General features: G+C 61.7%; 1 long non-coding RNA gene across 1 annotated transcript; it reads right to left on the reverse strand.

Moving 5' to 3' along the window:
- Positions 1-427: 427 nt before the first annotated feature.
- On the reverse strand, positions 428-2,066 carry LOC147379004 (uncharacterized). The gene is made up of 2 exons (XR_015139144.1): positions 1,949-2,066; positions 428-466 (listed from the first exon to the last, which is right to left on the reverse strand). It is a non-coding gene; the product is annotated as an uncharacterized LOC147379004 (long non-coding RNA).
- Positions 2,067-7,644: the final 5,578 nt, after the last annotated feature.

Below are 7,644 nucleotides of genomic sequence, written 5' to 3' on the forward strand. Positions count from 1 at the left end.
AAAGCAGGGCCTCAAACAGGTATTTTGAGATATATCAGTACATCTGTGTTCATAGCAGCATTACTCACAACTGCTAACGGGTGGACACCACTCCAGGGCCCGTGGGTGGATGGATGGACGGACAAAACGTGGTCCATCTACACAAGGTCCATCTGCCAGCCTTGAAAAGGAAGGAGGTTCTACACATGGGTGAACTTTGAGGACACGATGCTCAGTGACCCCAGCCAGACACAAGACGAATACTGTGATCCACTTACCTGAGGCTCCTGGAGGGGTCAGATCCAGAGACAGGAAGTAGATGGTGGGGGCCAGGGGCTGGGGTGCGGGAGGGGGAGTGAGTGTTTCCTGGGGACAGAGGTTCAGTTTGGAAGATGGGAAGTCCTGGAGATGATGGCAGGAACACTTGCACGACACCACGAGTGTACTTAATGGTTATGGCGACAAGTTCTACATTCTATATATTTTCCTACAGTTTAAAGAAGGAAATACTGGTTTCAAAACACGTTTTCACAACAAAGCACTGGAGAAAACTTCCCTCGGACCCCAGGGTCCTTTCTGGAGAGAAGGCCCGCTCACGTCAGCCCTGCTCGGTGTCTGCAGCTGGTGAGTGGGAGGCGGGGGCTGGGAGAGAGGGGAACAGGGCCCTGGCAGCTCCAGTCGCTGGGCCACTGCGGGGGAGGAGGTGGACTTCCGCTCTATCTTCCTGAGTCTGACAACTGCCCACTCAGTGGTCCTGAAATTCAGGCCTCCCCACTGCCCACCAACCTCTAGCACTTCCCCAATATTTCCTGAGACCGCAGCCTGACACCCTGCTCTGAGGGAAGCTGGCACTGTGGCTGGAACATGCGCAGCTGGCTGCCCCCACCTGGGGGTTCTGGGATTTCTCCCCACTTGCTCCAGGGGCAGCTTCCTCGTCTACCCGTGTCCTGTAGCCCACACTGTTCACCCTTCACTTGTCCCAAACCTGGAGGGGCCTGTGGGGCTGAGCAGGAGGCAATCGTGGGACCAGGAACTGGCTCCCATCTGCAGCCACCCCTGGGCACCTGGGGAGAATGTGGGGGGTCACCGGGCAAACACTCTAATCGGCATCACAGCCCCCCAGCCTCCAGCTGAGCCCCCCACATGGCTGCTCTCTTGGTCCAGGCTGGCCTCCTCCTGGAAGTGGGGGTACCCTCCTGAGGTTGGGGAGAAGTTTTCATAAAGCAGCTCAGCCGGGGTCACCCGCCCCACCCACTTGCCCCCCTGACCTCATCCCTGTTCCAGAGGGACGTCCCCTCCCTTGTGGAGGCGACCCCTGCAGATGACCAAATGGCACTCCCTGGGGCTGGAGGTGGACAGGGAGGAGTCAGGCTGTGGCTGGGCTGGTGTTGGCTGGAGGCTAGGGGTCAGGGATCAGAGGGCACCCAGTGCCAAGGAGGGTGCCCAGATACACAGGGACCTGGGACAGTTGGGCGTGGGGGAGGAGATTATCAGAACAGGCCAACACAGCGCTGGACCTGGGAACTGGGGTCCTGGCCCCCCTCCCCTGGCTGGTGGAGACCATGCCCCACGGCCTCAGCCCGGGGCCCCACTACAGGGAGGCCAGGGGTCCTGGGAGGGGGCAGCCCTGAGGCTGGTGCTGCAGGGCAGTCTGGCCACCAGCTTCTCCTTGGTCAGGCTGTCGCACCATAGAGACGGCATTGGTGTGACCCCTGGGGTCCTTCCAAAACCCTTCAGACTGGGGGCGTTTCCCTGCCTCTGGGTCTTCCTCAGGTCACTGTGGGCAGGTGGACAGATGGAGCAGCGGCCACCCCTGTGCTGAGTGGGTGCCTGAGGCCACCGGCTCTGAGCCCAGGCGTGGGGGTGGGGGTGGGGGACACGCCAGGGTGTGGTGCCACCTCCCTGCACCACTAGGGTCTCCTCCGCAGTGGTGACTCCAGGCTGAAATGCGGACGCTCAGTACCCATACCTGAAGCTCCATGTGATGGCCGCTCCGAGGGTCAGGGTCAGGCTACTGCTCTCACCAGCTGGGCTCCCCCAGCGTCTGGCCCTGGACAGCACTTGGTCAGGCGCCTGTTTCGCAACAGAGGATAGCCTGAGGTCCAAGTTCAACAGCCTGGGCAGGCGGGAGGTCTGGACTGAGGTCAGTGAGAGGAACCGACTGGGAGGGGAGGGGATGGCTCCCTGGGCAGTGGGGTCGGAGGCTGAGGCCCGCCCGGGGCAGACAGGGTCCGTCCCTACTCAGACAGTGATCACACTGCAAACCCCAGCTGACACCCTGTCTGGCGGATAGGCCCCCATACGGCACCCCTGCTCTTCCTCAGGCCTCTCCTGACCTAGGACCCCATGGACCCCAGGAGAGGAAGCTGACTTGGGAGCCGCCCACCTTGCTGGCCGCCGCGGGCACCCACCTCCTTCTCAGACCTGAGTCTCGGTTTCCAGGTCAGGTCCTGGCCTGGACAGCCCCGGGGCTGTGCTCCGCCCAGAGTCATGTCCCTTTCGCTGGTGCTAGAACACGTAGGGAGGGCCCCTGCCTGCCCCTGGGAATGCTCATGGCTCTTCTGGGGACACTGCCCTCCTGGTGCCGACAGGCACCCTCCATCGTCAGTGTCAGGACTGGGGGCTGCTGGGCATGGGGTTCCCAGCCGGGCTGTGAAGGGGGGGATCCCAGGGAGCTGTTAACATCTGCTGCCCAGCACACACCCCATCAATCCAACCAGGGCAGTGAGCGCGGATCCTCCAGGGCATGGGGAAGCTCCCAGCAGCGTCAGAGGTGCTGCTGGGGGTGGGGAGGTGGGGGGGGGGGGTCTCTGGTTTTGTTTCTGAGAAACTCACCCAGAACCAGTGGGAAGCCCAGTCTGGCTGCCCAGATGCTGAGTCTGCTTTTCAGCAGGAGGCCGAGGATTCCGTGCCCAGCCGTGGGTTCGGTGGGCTGCTTGCTGAGAACCTGGGGATCACCTTGAGGGAGCGGCCACGTCCACTCTAAGAAAGGCAGCCCCCACCCTCATTCGCCATCGTATCAGCTCCCTGGAGCTGCCGTAAGCACAGACATGGGGCCTTCAGGCAACAGAGATCTAGCCCCTCAAGTTCCAAGGTCAGGGTTGGAAACCCAGGTGTCTGCAGGGTTGTCCCCTCCTGGAGACTCAGGGAGGCCCTGCTCCAGCCTGGCCTCCAGCTCCAGGGGCCCCGCACGTCCTCCACTCGCAGCCACGTCATGCCATCACTACACAGCCTCCTCCTCTTGCCGTGTTTCCTGTAGGGACACCTGTCCCTGGACTTGGGACTGACCCTGGTAACCAGGACCATCTCATCTCAGGATCCTCAATGTAATCAACCTTTGCAAAGACCTCGCTTCCAGGAAAGGGGTCCAGGTGGAAGCATCTTTGGGGCGGGCATGATTCAACCCTCTATAGGATCTGGACCAGTATACTCCTTCCCAGAAAAGCAGCCGTGTCCAGACCGCATCCACATGTGCTCTGCAGACCAGCACCTTGGGGATGCAGGGTCCTGGACAGCACCCCCAGCAGGATTGCAGACAAGGGGTGGGGTGTTGTTTATGATGCCAACGCCTTTAGTCCAGGTCCCAGGAAGGAGTTCCTCAGGGCAGGGCTCCACAGCATGACTGGAGCAGGACACAAGCAGAGAAGGTTGGTGGGGTCAGTGGGGTCATCCCCCGTCCTCCGTCACCCCTGGGGCTCCAGGAGGCCCTCGGGAGTGAGCTGGAAACCAGGGCCAGCTGCTGGGCTCAGGACAGAAGCCTAGGAAAAGACTCGGGGTTGGAGGCACCTGGGAACCCAGGCTGGGCAGCGGTTACTTAAACCCAGAGCCCTGGCCCAGTCTGGAGGGAGCTTCAGAGGTAGGAAGCCGTGTGACAACTCTTAACATGAGGAGACACTCAGGGCCTCGGCTCAGCCTGAGTACTGGGGTGACAGAGGGGGCTGGCTGCTCGGAGATCCCGGTGCTGGGGGTGAGTAGGTGATCAGATGGCTCAGGGGACAAGAGGGTGAGGTGTCACATATAGAGGGCGGGGCTGGAGGGGTCCCAGTGGGGAGGGAGGTGCACAGAGGAGCCTTACTGGTGCATCTGCCCCAGGCTCTAGGTCAGCATGAAGAGGAAGGAACACGTCTGGCCCGGGGCAAAAGCTGTGGCTGGATGGTGGCAGGGGGGGTTGGGAACAAGGGGTGGAGATACCAGGAGAGGAGAGAGGGTGAGGGGGGAGCGTGGTGGCGGGCCAGGGGGCCGAACCTTCCTTTCCATGTCCTTCCCACGATTTGCCGAAGGTTCCAGTAGAAAGTCTCAGGGGAGGAGGTGACCTTGAGGGCCAGGCTGGGGGCAGCCAGCGGACCCCCAGAGCCCCAAGCTCCACACATGTTCTGACCTGCCTGGAGCCTGTGGTGACAGGGGGCCAGGAGCGGGGCCCTGGCCCACGGTCCTGGGCAGCCCCACCTGCCCTTGGATCCTGCCTGGAAGCTCCGCCTTCACCTCCTGACCCACTGCCCGCTCACCTGCATGTGCAGACAACGTCGAGTGCGCTCCGAACACGGCTCCTCTCAAACCAACTACACACACAGCGGGGCCTCCACCTGCCAGCCAGCGACCCGTGAGCCCCGGGCCAGGCTGTGGGGCTGCCATTCCCTCCTCCAGGGGATCTTCCCAACAGGAATCGAATCAGGTCTCCCGCCTTCCCTGAGCCACTAGGGAAGCCTCTGGGGATGCCCAGCACAAGCCAGGGCCACATGCATAGCGGAGGGACCTAACACGGGATTCCTGGGAGAAGGGCGTCTCTGCAGCAGCCCCAGGGGAGGCCTGGGGACCCTCCTGCCCAGCCCGAGGACACCCAGCCCCTCTACCAGGACCCCAGCGGCCCCGGTCCTGGCCCGTCACGTTGGGAACGTCCCTTGAAGAGCAGCTCCCGCCATGGGAACCTCCTCCACTGCAGCTCAGCTGTGCATGTTCACAACCTCGGTCCTGTAACCCGCTTCTGAGAAAATACTCTGAGGAAAAAGCCTTAGAGGCCAAACTGTTCTTGCCAATGTTATTTCCATCAGGAAAAATCGCAAACAACCCCAACGTGGGTCACAGTAATGGGGAGAGGAGGGAGTTTTATGTAAAGGCCCCATGGAGAAAACACCACGGCCACTTGGAGGACCCAGGTCCCGGCAGGGATGTTGGAAAGGCCATGAGACCCAGGGCTTGTCAAACTGGCTGCAGGGTGCACGTGAGTGTGCGTGCCCAAAACACACCAAACACGACATGCGGCTGCTTCGGGGCCCCTCCCCCGCATGACACCACCGCGGAGGCAACTCAGCAGCCAGAGGAGCCCCTGGACAGCCCTCCCTCAGCTTCCCACACTGGCGGCACGGCGGGCCCTGCTTTGTCGGTCCAGGGGTAACTAAAGGCTTTTCCAAGGGAAGGGCCGCCTCCATGTCCACCAGGGCAGAGGGCGGCATGGCCACCTCTGAAGAGGCACCGGCCTCGGCTGTGCTGCCCACTGTCCCCCTCCACCCTGCTCAGCCTCCGGGAGCCCCAGGGGGACAGCAGACCCACATCGTGTGTCAGGCGAGCCCCTTGTCAGCACAGCAGCCTTGAGCCAGTGAGGGGGTAGCCCCAGGTCAGGGCTGGGGGCTCATAGGGTGCTGGTGTGTGCTCTGGTTTCCTGTTGGCTTTACTGGGATTTCTGGGGAAGAAGGCAGGGTCCACCGAGTCAGACCCTCCCAGAAGCACCCCAAGATGCAGGTAACACATGAACTGGGCATCGGCCTGCTGGGACCAAGGGCCAGGTGGGGATGCCCTGCTGCCTGTCCTCGCTCAGGAGCCCGTAGGACTGAGCCCCAGTGAGCACAGCACGGACCTGAGGGGCTGGGTTTTAAGCTCTAAGGTGACTCACTTGGCAAGGACTGACCTTTCAGAGCCATCCAGCGCCTCCATGAAAGCTGGTGCCTGAACAGAACTCCCCCCACCCCACCCCACCCACAAAACCCCCACGGGCTCCAGAAACCAACTTCCTCCTCCAAACGGAGCTGAAGTCTGTGCCACTGGCTGCCACCTGCCCAGCTCCAGGCCTGTGCCAGCCCCGCCCTGCAGAAGCAGTCAGGCAGGTGAAGGGACAAGGAGGTCCCGCCCAGGACATCACAGGCCCAGAGCTGGTGGGGGACAACGCCACTCTCACAGATCGTCTCCCAGCTCCTCCGTCCTTCTGTGCCTCATCCCAGCCTGCCCACGGCAGGCACTCGGGGCAGTGGGCTCCAGGAGCCAGTCCTGAAGCCCCTACCCAGGCAGAGGCACCTGGGAACCTGTGTCCTGGGCCTGATGGACGGGGCAGGGGTAACAGGAGCCTGCCCACCTTGCCGGTTGGAATCTCGAAGCTAACTCACCCTCTAGGGCCCAGGATCCACCTTGAACCTGCCATGCTTGCCCCCCAACCTGTCTGCCCATGTTCACACCCCTCCTCCACAACCCCCTTGACCCCCGCCCCAGGCAGCTTCTACAGCACTGGTCTGAGGCAGCCCATAGGAGCCCTGGCTCAGAAGAAGGAGTCCCTGTGGGCACCATGGAGTCATGTCCCAGCCCTGGGGCACCAGAAGAGGGTGGGCTCTGGGGACAAAGTGGCTGTCAGGACTTCCTCAGACCCCCTCAGTGCTGGGGCCCCGCTGCTGTCCTCACAGACCGGCGGAGAGAGGCAGACAGGCTCGGGGCACGGCCGAGGCTTCAGCACTGCTGGGAAGAGCTGGGGTCTGACACCCAAGTGGCCTCTTAATTTTTCCTCTGAGCGTGTCCAGATCCAAAACCCATGTCCACCTTGAGCCGACAAGTCTCCCAGGCAGGTGGGCGGGCCGCTGCCAGGTGGCATCCGGGGCGACGAGGGAGGGTACCTGGAACTGACTCTGCTGGTGGCCTTATGGCATCAGGATTGTCCTTGTCAACCACAGAACCATCTGCTTTAATACAGCTAAAATGGTAACAGATAAAAACAACCTGTGGTCAACCCGGAAAGTCCATGGGCCAGGAGTGGGGTGGGGGAGTGGGGGCCAGTGCCCTCATCCTGGGCTGTGTCGGGGCCAGCTGTGGGCAGGGGCCCTGCAAGCCTGTTCACCCTGTCCAAGAGGGTCCACCCAGAATGAGCCCTGCTGTCAGATGGGCACTGCCTGACCCCAGGTGGTCAACCGCCTCACTTTCAGCCTCTGTACTGACTTTAAAAAAAGATGGCTTTATGAGTTGACTGGTGTCCTCCAAAATCTGTATGTTGGAGCCCCGGTCCCCAGCACTGGAAATGTGACGATGTGTGGAGGTAAGGCCTCCAGAGACGTGACTGTGTTATAGGGAGGTCACCGGAGTGGGTGCAATTCAACGTGGCCGGTGTCCTTATGATCAGGGAAGATCAGATATAGACAAGGGACAAGCATGGGAGACACGGGGCGGGGACGGCTGTCACATGCTCAGGAGGAGGCATCAGAGGGATCCTGCTGACGCCTTGGTCTCAGGCCTCCAGTCTCGACTGAGAAAGAATAAACTTCTGCTGTGAAAGCCGCCCTGTCCATGGTGTCGGATACGACAGCCTGAGAGGACTGGGTTCCAAGCTTCCCCGAATGACCTCAGTCCCTGTAAGCTCTGGTGTCATCCCCAAGTCACGGACAGGCCTTTCGGGCTGAGGGCCCCACATCCCTG

The sequence above is a fragment of the Bos grunniens genome, chromosome 1 (assembly GCF_055505025.1).
Source record: "Bos grunniens cultivar Pamir isolate PY7600 chromosome 1, Bosgru_T2T1.0, whole genome shotgun sequence".
In the NCBI taxonomy this organism is placed as follows: domain Eukaryota; kingdom Metazoa; phylum Chordata; class Mammalia; order Artiodactyla; family Bovidae; genus Bos; species Bos grunniens.